The sequence below is a fragment of the Misgurnus anguillicaudatus genome, chromosome 21 (genome assembly GCF_027580225.2).
Source record: "Misgurnus anguillicaudatus chromosome 21, ASM2758022v2, whole genome shotgun sequence".
Taxonomy (NCBI): domain Eukaryota; kingdom Metazoa; phylum Chordata; class Actinopteri; order Cypriniformes; family Cobitidae; genus Misgurnus; species Misgurnus anguillicaudatus.
The window spans coordinates 33,588,350-33,602,932 of record NC_073357.2 but is presented as its reverse complement, the minus strand read 5'-3'; the positions used below and the strand labels follow the sequence as shown (position 1 = coordinate 33,602,932).

General features: G+C 39.1%; 1 protein-coding gene across 2 annotated transcripts in view; it reads left to right on the top strand.

Annotated features, from left to right (window-relative positions):
* Positions 1–14,358, top strand: part of kcna4 (potassium voltage-gated channel, shaker-related subfamily, member 4) — a 34,704-nt gene extending 20,346 nt beyond the window's left edge. For both annotated transcript variants that reach the window (XM_055203831.2, XM_055203825.2), the window contains exon 3: positions 10,825–14,358. The gene's annotated coding sequence lies outside the window, so the exon portion shown is untranslated. The remainder of the gene's footprint in view (positions 1–10,824) is intronic.
* The last annotated feature ends 225 nt before the right edge of the window (positions 14,359–14,583 follow it).

Here is a 14,583-nt window from a genome sequence, read left to right as displayed (position 1 = left end):
GACCCTTGTGCCTCGTTTGAAATCGTTTAGAGTCCTTTGAAACTGCAATTTTAAACTGCATTAAAATTGTTAAGTGTTGGGGTCCATTAAAGTCCATTAAAATGAGAAAAATCCTGAAATGTTTTCCTCAAAACACATAATTTCTTCTCGACTGAACAAAAAAAGACATCAACAGTTTGGATGACATGGTGGTGAGTAAATTGTCTGAATTTTTTTTAGTAAAATGGACTAATCCTTTAATTTAATAACTTCACATTTCAAAATGACAGTTCTTTTTTATTGAATACTTAATTTTTTGAATTACTCTGAAATTTGAAATCCCATTTATCAGCTTTCTTCTGTAGTCACAATGTATGCCAGCAACATGCGATCCAACCAATGTCAGTTTATTCCGGTTTATTAGTATGACTGCTAATGTAAATGGCATCTCGAGCCCTGAGAGTATTTATTCATCTGTCACAAATTGCAATAACCAAACACGAAATGCATCATGTCACGCCTCGGTGCATACGACAGAACCGAGTATTCTTGCAACAGATAGTGTCAGGTAAAGCATTATTGATGTGTGCGCGCGGGTGTGAGGTTGTGTACATATGTGTTTGCGAGCATCCGTATGCGTGTTTGTTTTTGGTGGAGGCAAGAAAAGCATTTTAAGCCCAACTGCTGTGCGGCTTAGATGCTGGCAGCTGAATCATAGGCTGCTAGGGCAGAAGGAGAAAAATCAATGGCTTTTAAATTCACTTTGTGAGGTAATATTAAAAACCATGGCTGTTAAATCACAAATAAGTAAATGGTTGCATGCAGGTGTTATGCAGAGGCCGAGCGAAGAGATGAGGGTTTATGCAGAGGCTGTTTGAAGCAGGAGCCGGGTTGCACCGAGATGAAGATGCCTGTTGCTGATAAAAACTCCCTCAAGACCTCCCACTCACCTTCACTGTCTACCCAAAATGACCAGCAGCTGCGACAGCAATGCCTTGAAACTTACGCTGACAAGCGTCCTCAACATCCAATATTATTGTTTCAATCATTTTGCCAGTGGGCAAAACCCAAACAGTGTGGTGCAATCATCACTCATTGATGATGCAGGTTTCATTGCTCAGGGGTCTTTCCAGAATTTTACATTTTAATGTACTGTACTACTGCTTCCAAAACAAACAAACAAACAAACAAACAAAAAAACAATAATACAGTGAAAGTAGTACATACTGCTCCTTGTTGTTATGTTTCAGTTGATATGAAGTCTTTAAAAATGAATTCTATTTATTTCTTTACTTTTATTAAGCCCATTTATATAGCTTTATGCGAGTCGCAATACACAGAGAATAGCCAAATTGTGCAGGTGTCACATATGCCCTGTTGCATATTACTGATTCTTGACATTTAATGTAATTTGTGCATTGCACTATAAGTCACTTTAGTAAAAAAAACATCTGTGAGTAGTACATGTCTCTGTAGTACAGGAAATATTAGGAATAGTTGGACTGTGACATCGTATGTATTGCATAGTATTGCATCGCACCGCGACATGCTGGAAGACCAGATGATTTTTTCACGGCTGTTCAGCGAGACATAATTGACATTAGGCAGAGCCCGTCTGAGCCATTAGATCTGTCTTAAACTAATAAGGATGAAGGTCATTGGCAGCATAAATCCATCGTATGAAAAGAGATGAAAATGGGCACAGGATGACTGCTGATATCATTTCTGTTTCAAAAATGTCCGCGTGATTGATGAGGTTGAAAGCAAACAATAAATCCTCTTTTAGGTGAAGAGAAGCAACAAGGCAGCTGGCACGTTTGTGTCCCTCCTTTAGATCACTGGTAATTCATTGCAGCTTGGAATTATCCAACGTATTGGCATCCGACTAAATCACAGACAGAAAGAGGTGTTAATCAAAACCAGACAGTTTTGGTATTTAGGACTATGGCTGTGGTTATGTAGACATTTTCACGAATCAAGTCATACCTCTGCAAAGATCTGCTTGTCTGCGTGTCGTAGATCAAAAAGAAGTGATCACTTGCATTGATTTTCTGTATAGACATTCGATGAACATTCTCAATGTACTACAGACAGCCGAGTCTAAAATCACTCATGTCAGCTCACAAAGACCTGATGTTACCCGGGGTAGGCTTCAGTCACATGAGATCGCTGACTGAGGGAGAATAGGGTAAGATGTAAGTTTAATTTAAAGGAAAACTCCACTGTTTTCAATATTTTACTATGTTTTTACCTCAACTTAGACAAATTAATACATACATATTTTTTTATCAGTGCGTGCACTTCATCTTTGTACAGTGCATTGTGAATGTGTTAGCATTTAGCCTAGCCCCACTCATTCCATAGGATCCAAACAGGGACGAATCCAGAAGCCACCAAACACTTCAATGTTTTCCCTATTTAAAGAGAAACTAAACCCTAAACTTTTTTTAGTTAATGATCTGTAAGAATGGGGCTTTATTAGTGCTGTTCATTGATTTTAGTAACTTTTTGACATTTGGATATATGTTTCAATACTACAATATATGGTGTAAAAACGTCTGAGTGCTGCCCTCTTCAGGTTGAACGATGGCTACTGCAGTTGAATTTTCCTATTGGATGTTGGGTCCAAAAAATATGCCGTGAAGTAAGCAGGTTCAAGCTCACCACACCCTTGTTACGATCTCACCACACACTTGGTACAAGCTCAGTTCGTCCCCTCTATCTCCATTGGGATCTGCCTACTTTTCTTGCATTTTTCAAATATTGCCAGTGGGTGGAGTCAGGCTCTGACCAGGGGTTTAGTTACTCTTTAAAGACTGTTACATGAGTAGTTACACAAGCTAAGGGCTTGTTATAGTCGTGCGTAGGTCCTACGGCGTAGCAATGATGGATGTAAAAAAAGTGACTTTTGTTGCAGTTTGAGTTAAATCACTCCTCAACTTGGCCATTCTTTGTTTTCGCCGTTGGAAACGGAAATACCTATGACGCAGTTTTTTTTACCTGACGGGAGGGGTTCTGGTGGACCAATCACAGGGCTTGCGGTCCGCGTAGAACTGACGCGCTGTTAAAAATTTTGCGAGGTGCGCGTCAGGCTACGCAGAGCTACGCACAGGCTACGGATAGCCTGGCGTAGAACCTAAGCACGACTATAAATCGCCCTTAAGTATGGTGGCACAAAACATGGCGATTTTTTTAAAATGAGAACTATATTGTATGGCGGAATAGCGCTTAGTTTTCAGCACTTCAACCTCGGGCGCAGTAATATTGACGGAAGTTTGAGTGTACTTTTAGTTATTACACTGCTCATTGGAATGCGTAAATCTGATTGGCCAGTCGTGACATTTTCAGGTTTGTTATTCCCAGATAACAGCTCAAAACTAATAACACACGGTAACCCGGATGCTGCAAATCATTTTGAAAGCTACTGTACACATAAATTAAATATAAATATGTCTTTCAATAACATATATGATCACATATAAATCAAATTCATGACAGTTGAATGTCTTATCTTAAAGGGGCCATGGCACAAGACTTTTTTAAGATGTCAAATAGATCTTTGGTGTCCCCAGAGCACATATGTGAAGTTTTAGCTCAAAACACCATTTAAATAATTTATTATAACATGTTAAAATTGACACTTTGTAGAGGTGTGCAAAAATGTGCCGTTTTAGGTGTGTCCTTTAAAATGCAAATAAGCTGATGAAGTGCAAACACTGATCACAATAATGGCAGTTTGTTGCAATTGGAACGCAATTGTGTTGTAAATTATTTTCTCTCTCTCTTTTTCTCTGAACTAAATGGCAGTGCTGTGATTGGATGACATCATAAGGAGAGCCAAATTTCAACGACCTATTTTTTCATGTGCTTGTAGAGAATAGTTTACCAAAAGTTACTGTGTTGATCTCTTTCACATTTTGTAGGTAGATAGAAGCACTGGGGACCCAATCATAGCACTTAAACATGGAAAAAGTCATATTTTCATGCCATGGCCCATTTAAAAACGAAAGTTTTTAAGGTCTGCATTCGTTAAAAATAAATCATTATTTATATTCATTACCTTACTTATGAGGTAAATAAATAAACGGGATAATAGAGAAATAAGTCCCTTCAGTGTGATACAAGACCTGACGGGGATTATTTCTGCGATAACAACCAGTTCCCTGTACATTATTCTTTACTTAACATAGTAAATATGCTTTGACATGAAACTGACAACAAATACACAAACCATACTGTAACAGTATACACTGATGTGTATTAAAAGATAACAGCCTGGATCTGCTTAGAAATGTTATATTCAGGTATTTACTATCCAGTGCCTAAAGAGAATACCGAACAACTGAAGCTTGATGGTTTAATTGAAACATCATTTAAGGAGGAATTAGACAGTGATGTCCTTATTTGGACATGTAACTCTCGAGTGTTTATGTAAATTTCATCCACACATCTGTTTGTACATTTTATCCTTTCTGTGCTCAAGGGAGAGCGTACAATTAAATCTGTTAGACTTTATCCATTTTTACTATTCTCCTAATTTAAATCTATTAATAAACATTGCCTAAGAGCAGCACCGCTGACAAGGCTGTTTTAAAGTCATTCTGAGTGTTGCCCTTTTTAGTCACCATGCTGCTACAGGAACGTGTTTGTTAACTCTGCTGAAGCAACAGCTAAAAAAGGAGTTTAATAACCCTGTACAAACCAAAACTTTCATACTGTCGAAAAATTGGTTGCTCATTCACTTGGGGATTGTGTTATTTTGTTTTCTTGAGATGAAGGCTGCTCAAAGGGTGTATTTTCACATCATGTCTAATGGCAGTTATATGTACTCACTGTGCGTTTGTGCTTCAGTTTTCACACAGTATGTAGAAGAGCATTTTGCAATTAAAAAGCAACTATAGTCCGATTCACGATTTTACATATCCTTTGGTGTGTAAGTGTGTATTAGTACGTTAACGATATGCAAAAGGTACAAACCCCAAAGTAAACGATGACCCGAGTTATCGTTTCCAACGTAAATCTCTTTTTTTGGACTACAACAAACACACAGATTGTAGGCAACCGTTTACTTCCTGGGCGTGTTGACGTAGACAAGACCGACATTATCATAATTCCTCCCGCTTCAGACCCACAGCCTGTAAGTTAACTCCTGTTAGCATTGCATTGTGAGCGAATCATTCAAACATGGTAAGGAGCGTCACATTTCCGGCTGACGTCAGAGGTATTCAGGCCAATCACAACGTACAGATTAGCTGGCCAATCAGGGACACAGTGCATATCAGCTCTATGAGTTTGTACACAATCAATGCGTTTGAGGAAAGCAGTATGAGCTACAATGAATGAAAGAGGTGTACTTTAAGAGGTAATGATGAGACTATGATTAACCTTTCTTAATAATTTGTAATAATTACTTTGCTTGTTTACTGCATTCTTGTTAAGCAAGTTCAGCGTTAAGTCAGCATGTGATGTTAGAAGCATAATATTAAATATTGAATATTGCACACTAATATTCAAGGTCATGCTTCAGTACACAGCTAAATTGGTGAAAATGTTTTAAGAGCTTAACACAAAGTCTTGTGTAACACTGCATATTATACAGTGAAGGTTTATCAAGGAACAACCATACACGTGTCAAATTTTTTCCTTAGGGCATTTTGTCATGTTGTTTTGCTCTCCTTCATTCAGGTTAGAGTTGTTTTTGATGGGTCTGTTTTAGTAAATACTCTGCGGTCTGAACCATGGCTGTCCATAGAGAAAACAAAACTTCCGCTGATTAAAAATCAATAATTGCTTGACAGAGCATAACACCTCTTGTTGCTGTCTTTATTTTCTTGTAAAACCCCTTGGCGTACCACCGACTCCATCAGCAGTCAATTCTCTCGGTTGCATTCTTGTTCAGAAGAATAAGGATTTCTGTGTATATGCATTGTTTGTGCGTTGTTGTGTTCGTGCCTTTTTTTTTTGAGGGGGCGAAGGGCGTCTTTGTTTTAATGATGTTTCGTAGCTCCGCCCCCGCGAGCAGGATGCCGCTAATTCGCACTGACGGTCTGTCATACAGTCAGATGACTCAGAGGCACATCAAGCACGTGTGCCTCCATTGTGCAAACCCCCCCAACCAAATCAGAACGCTGATGCTTCCAGCTCCAGACACTGTCACATACTTACTACATGCTTTGCCTGCTACAGGGAGGGCAGCCAAGAGACAGAGAAAGAGGCACGAGGGAGAGGAGAGAGAGAGAAACAACAGCAGCTATGTGGGCATTTGAGCAAGCCAAAGAGAGATACATTTCTCATTGCTTAGGATAGATCAGCAATGATAAATGATGTGGATATTTGCTGTGGACATTTTGTTATTGAGCGGCTGCGTTCTCGCTCTTTTTGTTGTGGATGTTGAAAATGAAGAATTTTAGGTCGCACAAACCACACCTGCTACAGGCCTCTTTATCAAGGTGACTCAGAGTATTTTCTTGTGTGTTTGTGAGCCTGTAGTGTACATGTTTGGCTATGTCCTACAGTTAAACAAACAAGTCTAAAAACACTTTTTTAAGTGGCCCTAAATAGTATAAAAGTCTCATAAACTGGATAAATCATGCTATGCTTTAAATCTAAAAATGTCAACAGGTGAAAGTTAGCGCTTAGCTTAATATGCTGGAATAGAAATAGACCATATCATTAGGCTGGTATGATAACATTGGAAGTCTTTCCTATTGTACACGAGTCGTTCAACTTTACCAGAGTTCATGGGATTCGGGCTTGTTGTTGGATCACTGTAACACTAAAACGACTGCGTGCAGGAAGGCTAAAATTAGCTACGGAATGAAACGTCTCAGAAAAAGGAAAATTGGCCTCAATTACTGGAGAATTCCTTATTCAGTCATGTTTTGACCTCTCCCGTGCCAGGAAAATATGAACGTCATTTAGTAACGCAGAGAGAGGAAAGAGGAGAGCAGCGAAGGGAGAGTGATGAAGAGAGGAAGGGAACAAAATGTGTGTGTTAGTCAGGGGCTCTCAGTGTTACATTTGTTTCCAGCAGCACGATTCACCTCATAATATTGTGGTTTACCATATGCTTAGCTGTTTTTATTTCTTAGCATAGAAACAGACACATTCGGTGGTTTGCCAGAACAACGGTGTGTGCCAGAGTTATATTTTATGTTTATTTATGTTTTCCCTTTAAATAAACAATATAGCAGACACGGACACAAATGCATGTTTTGCAAATGCAAAATTAAACATACCAGCCACTTAAACATCTTAGTAAAAAGCTGTACTTGACCAAAATGGGAAATCTAGTCAAAATAAATCCTTTTTTAATGAATCGCTCAACTACATAATTATTAAAATATATTAAATAAGTCTCTTTTTTAAATAAATTAATATGTCAAGGACAATGGATTCTGCACACACTGTGAAGTCTTTATTTCAGCTGTATTTAACAAAAAAACTTTTTTTATATCGATAATCGCAACAATCTTTGAAATTAAGTTTAAATTATGCAGAAATAAAAAATGACCATGATTTTAATAGCAATAATAACTCTGAAAATGAGCACCAGTAATTTCACAGTGCTTCAGTGTCTTGTGTGTCTGCCTAATGCCAATGGACCTCTGAAACATCATTATTAGGATGTTTTCCCGCATCCTCACTAAAAAAACTGCAACTAGTCCAAAATGCAGCTGCTAAGTGAGTCTGCCAACCAGGTCATGCAAGTATGATCATATAACTCCAATTCTTGCATCGTTACTGGTCACTGATTAAATTCTGTATCATTTACAAAATGTTACTCACTTAAAAAGCCGTAAATGGTTGCGCTCCTGTGTATTTAACAGATCTGCTATCACGATACACTCCATCACGCTCTTTAAGATCGCAAAACTCGACTTTAAGTAAATCCTATAGCAAAATCAACCAAAGGAGTTAGAGACTTGTCATACCTGGCACCTAAACTGTGAAATAGCGTTCCTGACATTGTTCGGGACTCTCTCTAAAGCCATCAAGCATACACATAATGCATCCGGCATTCTAAGCTAATAAATAACCAATAATCTATCCTTTACCTTAAATATGCGAACTGTTTCAAGTACGCTAATTATTTTTTATCTGCTCTTCTACTTCCACATTGGGATGCCCATTCTGAGGCACCCATTGATTACACCAGCTCCAGTCCGAATCCAGCCTCCTACAAGGGCGTCAGATGACCCAACACCAGTGGAAGATAAAGCAAGATAAAGAAGGACCACATACGATGCACACAATGATGTCAGATGACCCAAAAGCAGTGGAAGATGACCATGGAAGGACTTCAAAGGACTTTATACAACGCCATTATGAACTCCTTTTTGAACATTTTCTTTGTAGTTTTTTAAATGTTTAGTTTGTCTGTGTTTAATGTATGCAGAGTTTATGTGTATTCTATTTGATAAAACTGCTTTGCAACAATGTAAACTGTGAAATAAAGCACTATACAAATAAAGTTGAATTGAAATGAATGGGCTGCGGACATTGGCCCTCATGGGCGTCGGATGCAAAATAATGTGGGTGGGTCCAAAACAGTTAAGTAGATGCCAGCTTTGCTAACCTGGTTGTGTCAAGGGAGTACAGTTGGCAAAAGTAGTGAAAACACAACATGGAGTTAGATTTGTATGGACTCTATGGCCCTCCCTACTGAGGAATCCAGCTAAGACCAGCATAGGCCGGTGGCTGGTTTTCGCTGGTTTAAGGTGGCACTAGCTGGTTTATGCTGGTCCTCCCAGCCTGTCCAACTAAGTCCAGCTAGACCAGTTTAAAAAGTGACCAAAACACAGCTAGACCAGCTTCCTACACCAGCAAAACCAGCTAAAACCAAGCTGGGAGACCAGCTTAACCAGCTCGCCGGCTTGTGCTGGTCTTGGCTGGATTTTTCAGTAGGGCTGTCCCAAATGGCACACTCTGGACTTGTGGTCCTACTCAAAGTCCACACTTTAATGACATTATTTAGTGCAGACTTTAGGGACCCTTGATGCAAGTCCACGTGGTTGCACCGGAGTCGTATTTTGAGACAGACTTGAGCGTCAAGCCGGAAATAGGAAGATAAGTTGCCCGTCAGTGTGAACTCCTCCCTTCCGTCATGTGATTGGTCTGATTGCTCTTTTGCAAGGACTTTTGTGTTGGTAAAGTGCGCGAAGCCTGCTGCAGTGTGGGCTTCGCCAAAGACCGCATCAAGGGGGCGCTGATGAGCACACTTTGAAGCGTAGAAATGAAAAATGGGACACCCTACAGACTCGTAGACTAAGCGAGTATGCCTAATTTAAGCCCACAAGACCGAAAGTCCACATGAAATGCGCCATTTGTGACAGGGCCTAAATGAGCCACGTGGAATGGATTTAAGGAAGCAGCAGCTAGTTCACACTACATTACTGTTCAGGTGGAAGTAAAAAAGCAAACTCTTATTCTAGAAAGTCTTGGGTGAATATTATGTGAATAAGTTCAGGCATTGGTAAGGAGGACACTGGTTCACTACACATTGGGACACTGATGACGTATTTTCCCACAACATGACTATTTAAGCACACAATGAAACGTCACCACTGGTATTTATCAACAGTAGGCAGAACTGATACTGTATGCTGGATGAATTACAGAAAATATACACTTTGAATATTCTGTTACATATCCAAGCAGCATTTATACACAATTATACAAAACAGAATTTATACAGAAACTTGACATGTTAACTATATTGTATACCTCTCTGTCAATGTGTGTTTATGTATAAATAATAATAAAGGTTTGTTTTTTCAAAAGTTCAATAGCATTTTTTAAATGTTTATTAAATATGTTCATTCAATCTAAATGATTTCCGATAAAAGAACGTTATTTTCTCTGTCCACCCGCATAAAAATTTCCTGTTTTTTTGACACAACAAGGTCGTGTGGTAATTTAATTGCCATCTGAATCCACTTGTCTGAGTTTATGAAAGGGGATCAGTGCAGAGGTCATTGTGTACATCCCACTGAAAAGCACTTCATGGTAACATGCTTCACGTTAATCTGCATTAGTAAAGATGCTTTCTATGTATGCATTTTAAAAATGGTCACCTTCACAACTGAAATGATAAAAAGTATTAATACATCTGAATTGACCCATAATTATAGCAGCAACAGGTATTAAATACAAATATTTATTGAAATTTATTCAATTGTATATTCACACATAAACAGAGTGTCCAGTTCATGTGAATGATCATGTGATAGACCACATAAGAAGCACATTTCCAGGTGTGTAAAATTAAAGGCGGAGTCCACGATGTTTGAAAACCAATGTTGATATTTGAAATCAGCTAAACAAACACGCCCCTACCCCATTAGAATCTGGACTTTCTGTTGATAGACCCGCCCCACACATACGCAACCCGGCAAGGATGTCGGTTAGTAGACACGCTCCTTACTGCTGATTGGCTGTAAGTGTGTTTTGGTAGTCGGCCCGTCTCCTTTTCCAAAGCGTTTTTCAAACATCGTGGACTCCGCCTTTAAGGAGCTCAGATGCAAAGGCCGCTAAACGCCACCTCCATCAATCAAAAATGAGATAATGATATTAACCGAATGCTCTCCGCATACATAATACATTCATCAAATACTTTAGCTTCAAATACACTAAATCTCGGCCTCAGGCCACTCAGAAATAAGTTTTTTTTTTGCAGAATCTAACAAAGAGTTATTTACCAGAAAATATGTCAGATGCACATAGCGAGTTTTGCATCTAAGCTCTTTAATTACAAACTTGCGTGTCCATCCGAACACATGAGTTTTATGAGAACAATGAACTTTTCCAATCAAATCTAAACTATTGTTTTCTTCTCTGTTTTAGTGTTGCGAGTCTTGCCAGCGAGAGACTTTTCCGTCAGCCTTTGGACTCCTTCAGTAGCCTACAGAGATGAATGGCCATGACTACCAGTCAGTGGACAGTGTTGACACTGGTGTCATCGAAGCCACCGCTGGACATCAGATGAGAGCAGACACTGCAGCCTCTCCAACGAGCAGTAAGACAGGAAGTCCATCATCAAGCCAGGTGTCAAACTGTTTAAGACCCGCCCCAACAAATGCCTTAAAGACACAGTACACTACATCTCCATGTAGAGGAACCTGCAGCAGGAGACTTCTTAAATAGCTTGACAGGTTTTCGTTTTCTTCTTTAAGAGTGATCTGTGTCTTGCAAGAACAGATGTGAATATTTTCTTATTATAGAGAAATATTTGTTTGGGTGTAATATTGCTACTTGCTTCTATTGGGTAGGTCTGGTAAAAGGTGTTAAATATAAGTGAAGGGAACATTTCTCCATGGCAGCCTCTTCCATTTAGTTTGCTCTCCTTTCATTTCCTAAACCAAAAGACTGCCAGCTGGAATGAAGAAATTCAGCGGCAGTGTTTAATGATGTCAGTCTGGACGCCCTCCAGGGTCACACATTTACAGTTTGAATGCAGGGTCACATTACATTCCCTTCATTGGTTTCGCAGGACCGCAATCATTTGATAATTTACAATCATCTGCTTTTAGATGAGAGCAGCTTGTTATCAAAATCCTATATTTTTTAAAAACCGAAATTGCGCTTGGTGGCTTTTGTGGCTCCAAGTTGCAGCTGTATGACACAGTAGAGGGGTAGAGTTGTGACTACCATCAGGTTTGGTGGACAGCTGGTTGATGCGAGTCGGTGCATCACTGGACTGATGCCCAGTGCTCAGATGGTGAGGCGAATGTGCTCCTCTAAGCAGTCTGCATCCACTTTAAATATCAGTAACGTCCCATTTAGACCAACATCTACAGTTGGATTGATAAATATTGCTAATCATTTCAGTGCAATACCAATAACAAAGAGCACCGATGCACTTCTAAAGAGTATTGCAATGCTAACTGGGAATTTTGTTAGTGCAATTCAATTCCCCTCTTTTGCAATCCCCTCTATAAATAGTGGCCTCAAACAGAAGACTGCAAATTACAGAGCACCACACCGACAGCTTGACAATAAAGCCACATATAAACAGATCTACGAGATCGTCTCATATTCCCGGTGAACTAATACTCTTACTGTCGTGAGACAAAAACACAAAGATGTACTCCCTCGGAAAATGACTGCCCCACAATACTTCTGTCCCTCGTTTTACCTCCCACTCCTGTTGCTTTTTTTTTCTCTGACTCACTGGCTTTTTCTTTTCTTCCTTGCCTATCTGACATGCAACCAAGCATGCAGACTTGAGCTTATGCACACAATTCTATTCTCTATCTCTCTCTCTCTCTCTCTCTCTCTATGTCTGTTTGTTTGTCTGACTGTCCGTATGTCTATCTTGTCCTTGTATCTGTCTCTGAATAGACATGTCAGAATTTTATTTAAGGATAAAAGATTTGTGGTCTAGAATATAAACATGAACAATTTATAGAATGAACCAGCTGCTTTGTTGTCATGGAAATACATTCAAGTAATCTGTATGCAAAGTTATATGGAAGTGTACTATCTATTTTTTTAAAACTAGCCTTGAATATTATATAACCAAAGTTGAACCCTGAAAGTCTATGTTTTATGTTTGGACCTCTTTATTTCCTTACAAAATTTAGACCTGGTAAAAATAGATGCACATGAAACACAACATATGTACATAATCAGATGTCTATTTTATTGTGTCCTCCAGGTCGCACATCATTTTAAGCAGATCTACTTTTTGACTGTTAGCCTTCTCAAGTCCCCATCTCTGTTTTTTCTCTTGTTCTTATGATTCCCGATGGTTGTGAACGCTGATCCTGCCAGTTGCAGACTCTCCTCTCTTTGTTAGCGTGCGTTAGTTAGTCGATCAGCCTCTGTAGCGGAGGACAACTTGCTAAGTACTGAAGCCAAGATCATCAGGTGGATGGACACCATGAAGCATCGTAACACAGACCATCGTGTTATGTCACATGTCATAGCAAATATGCGATATGATGTCACGATGACACGTTGCTCTGTGCTTGATACAGTGGATCGGAATGGTTTACATTCAAGAACAAAAGAATTCCTTAAAATCCACAGTGCGATGCGCATGGCTCTTTCATTTATACACCGAGTCAACAGCCAAGAATTATCAGCCAACCGTGAGGAGACTTTGTTACCATGGAGATGCTCTGCCAGTGCTGACTGGTCAGGGTTTGGAGGAAGAGAGGAAGCTTTGCCCTGTGAAAGAGATAAACATATCAGCACGTCCTCTCATTGATTTAATCAATTGATTACTTTCTCGCATTTGCTTTCATATCGCAGGCCTGTTCGGTTTGCTAAACTGATGTTGTTTAATTTACGCAGGAAAGCATAATGCAATGAAGAAATCGAAATCTCGCTTGATAGATGCTGTACGGCTGGAAACGGTCGGAATCCCAGCCACTTTCCTAATGGCATTCAGTCAAATCTATGGGAATATAGCAATCATACAGTACCCGGAGAAGAATCTTAGTATATCAGTGTGATATTTGATGTACTGTTTAAACAAACAAATAAACAAAAATCGTGACTTCACTTACAGCATGGAAAATATCGTACTTTGGTAGAAGTGACTACAGTCAGCTCATTGGTAATGGATTTCAATGAGCATAGATAAATCTTTTAGAATCATAATTAGGCATTTTTCACTTTTGTAAAGTGTTGTAATGGATAGAGTTACCAGTGTAACACTTGGCTGCTCACCCTTGTCACCGTACAGTAATGAAACCGCGGGAGAACATTGATGACTGAGAAAGATCTCATATAGTTACCAGATCACTTTACGTATTCTGTCAGTCATACATCACTTTATCCTCTCACTTACAGGTCGCTGAATAAAACAATTACACACATTTACTAACCATTTCTGCCAATTAAGAAGGTCTGCTTCAGAAGGTCCGTTGATGAGAGGTCCGTTTGGTGTATGTTGGGCTCAGCTCCAAAAAATAGGCGGAGGGTGATGGGCTCGGTGAGTCTTATGATAAACAATCGGAACGGCAGGAAAGTGTATAGAAACCTCCCCTTTACAGAAGTAAATAAATAACCAGATGTTCCTCAATTCATGTAAGTTTTGGACGGGCTTGCCCTTTTCCTTCTGCATGATGCTTTAGTTTTGAAAACTTGCATCCTGATTGAATATGTGTTTGTGTTATTTATTACTTTTGTATATTGGAGACCCTGTATCATTTTGTTTTTTTAAGGGGTTAATTCATCAACCTTCTGGATTTTTCTACATGCATATCATTTTGTAGGCAGCAATATGATGTGATGGAAATGTGCAATGTTGAAAATAAAAAAAATAAAATAAAAAAATACAGAAAATATAATATATTCAATAAAAAACAAAGAAGGCCATTTTTATCTTTCTACTCTGTGTGCATTTTTGAATGAATCATGATCGCCCATCTAATGACTTTCCATAAACTCAGCTGTCATTAAATTAGCATGTGTTGCTCCACTTATGTGTGTCATTTTGGTAGTATCTAAGTTTTTCACCGTACCCTGAGACCGAAGGGCAAAGCGTTTATATGGGACATTTGTTGCTGCATGGGCCCATGAACATTTTTGACACCTGATCCACCCGTCATTCATGTACGGCACAGTTTAAATATTTTAAATGGAAGCTGGATG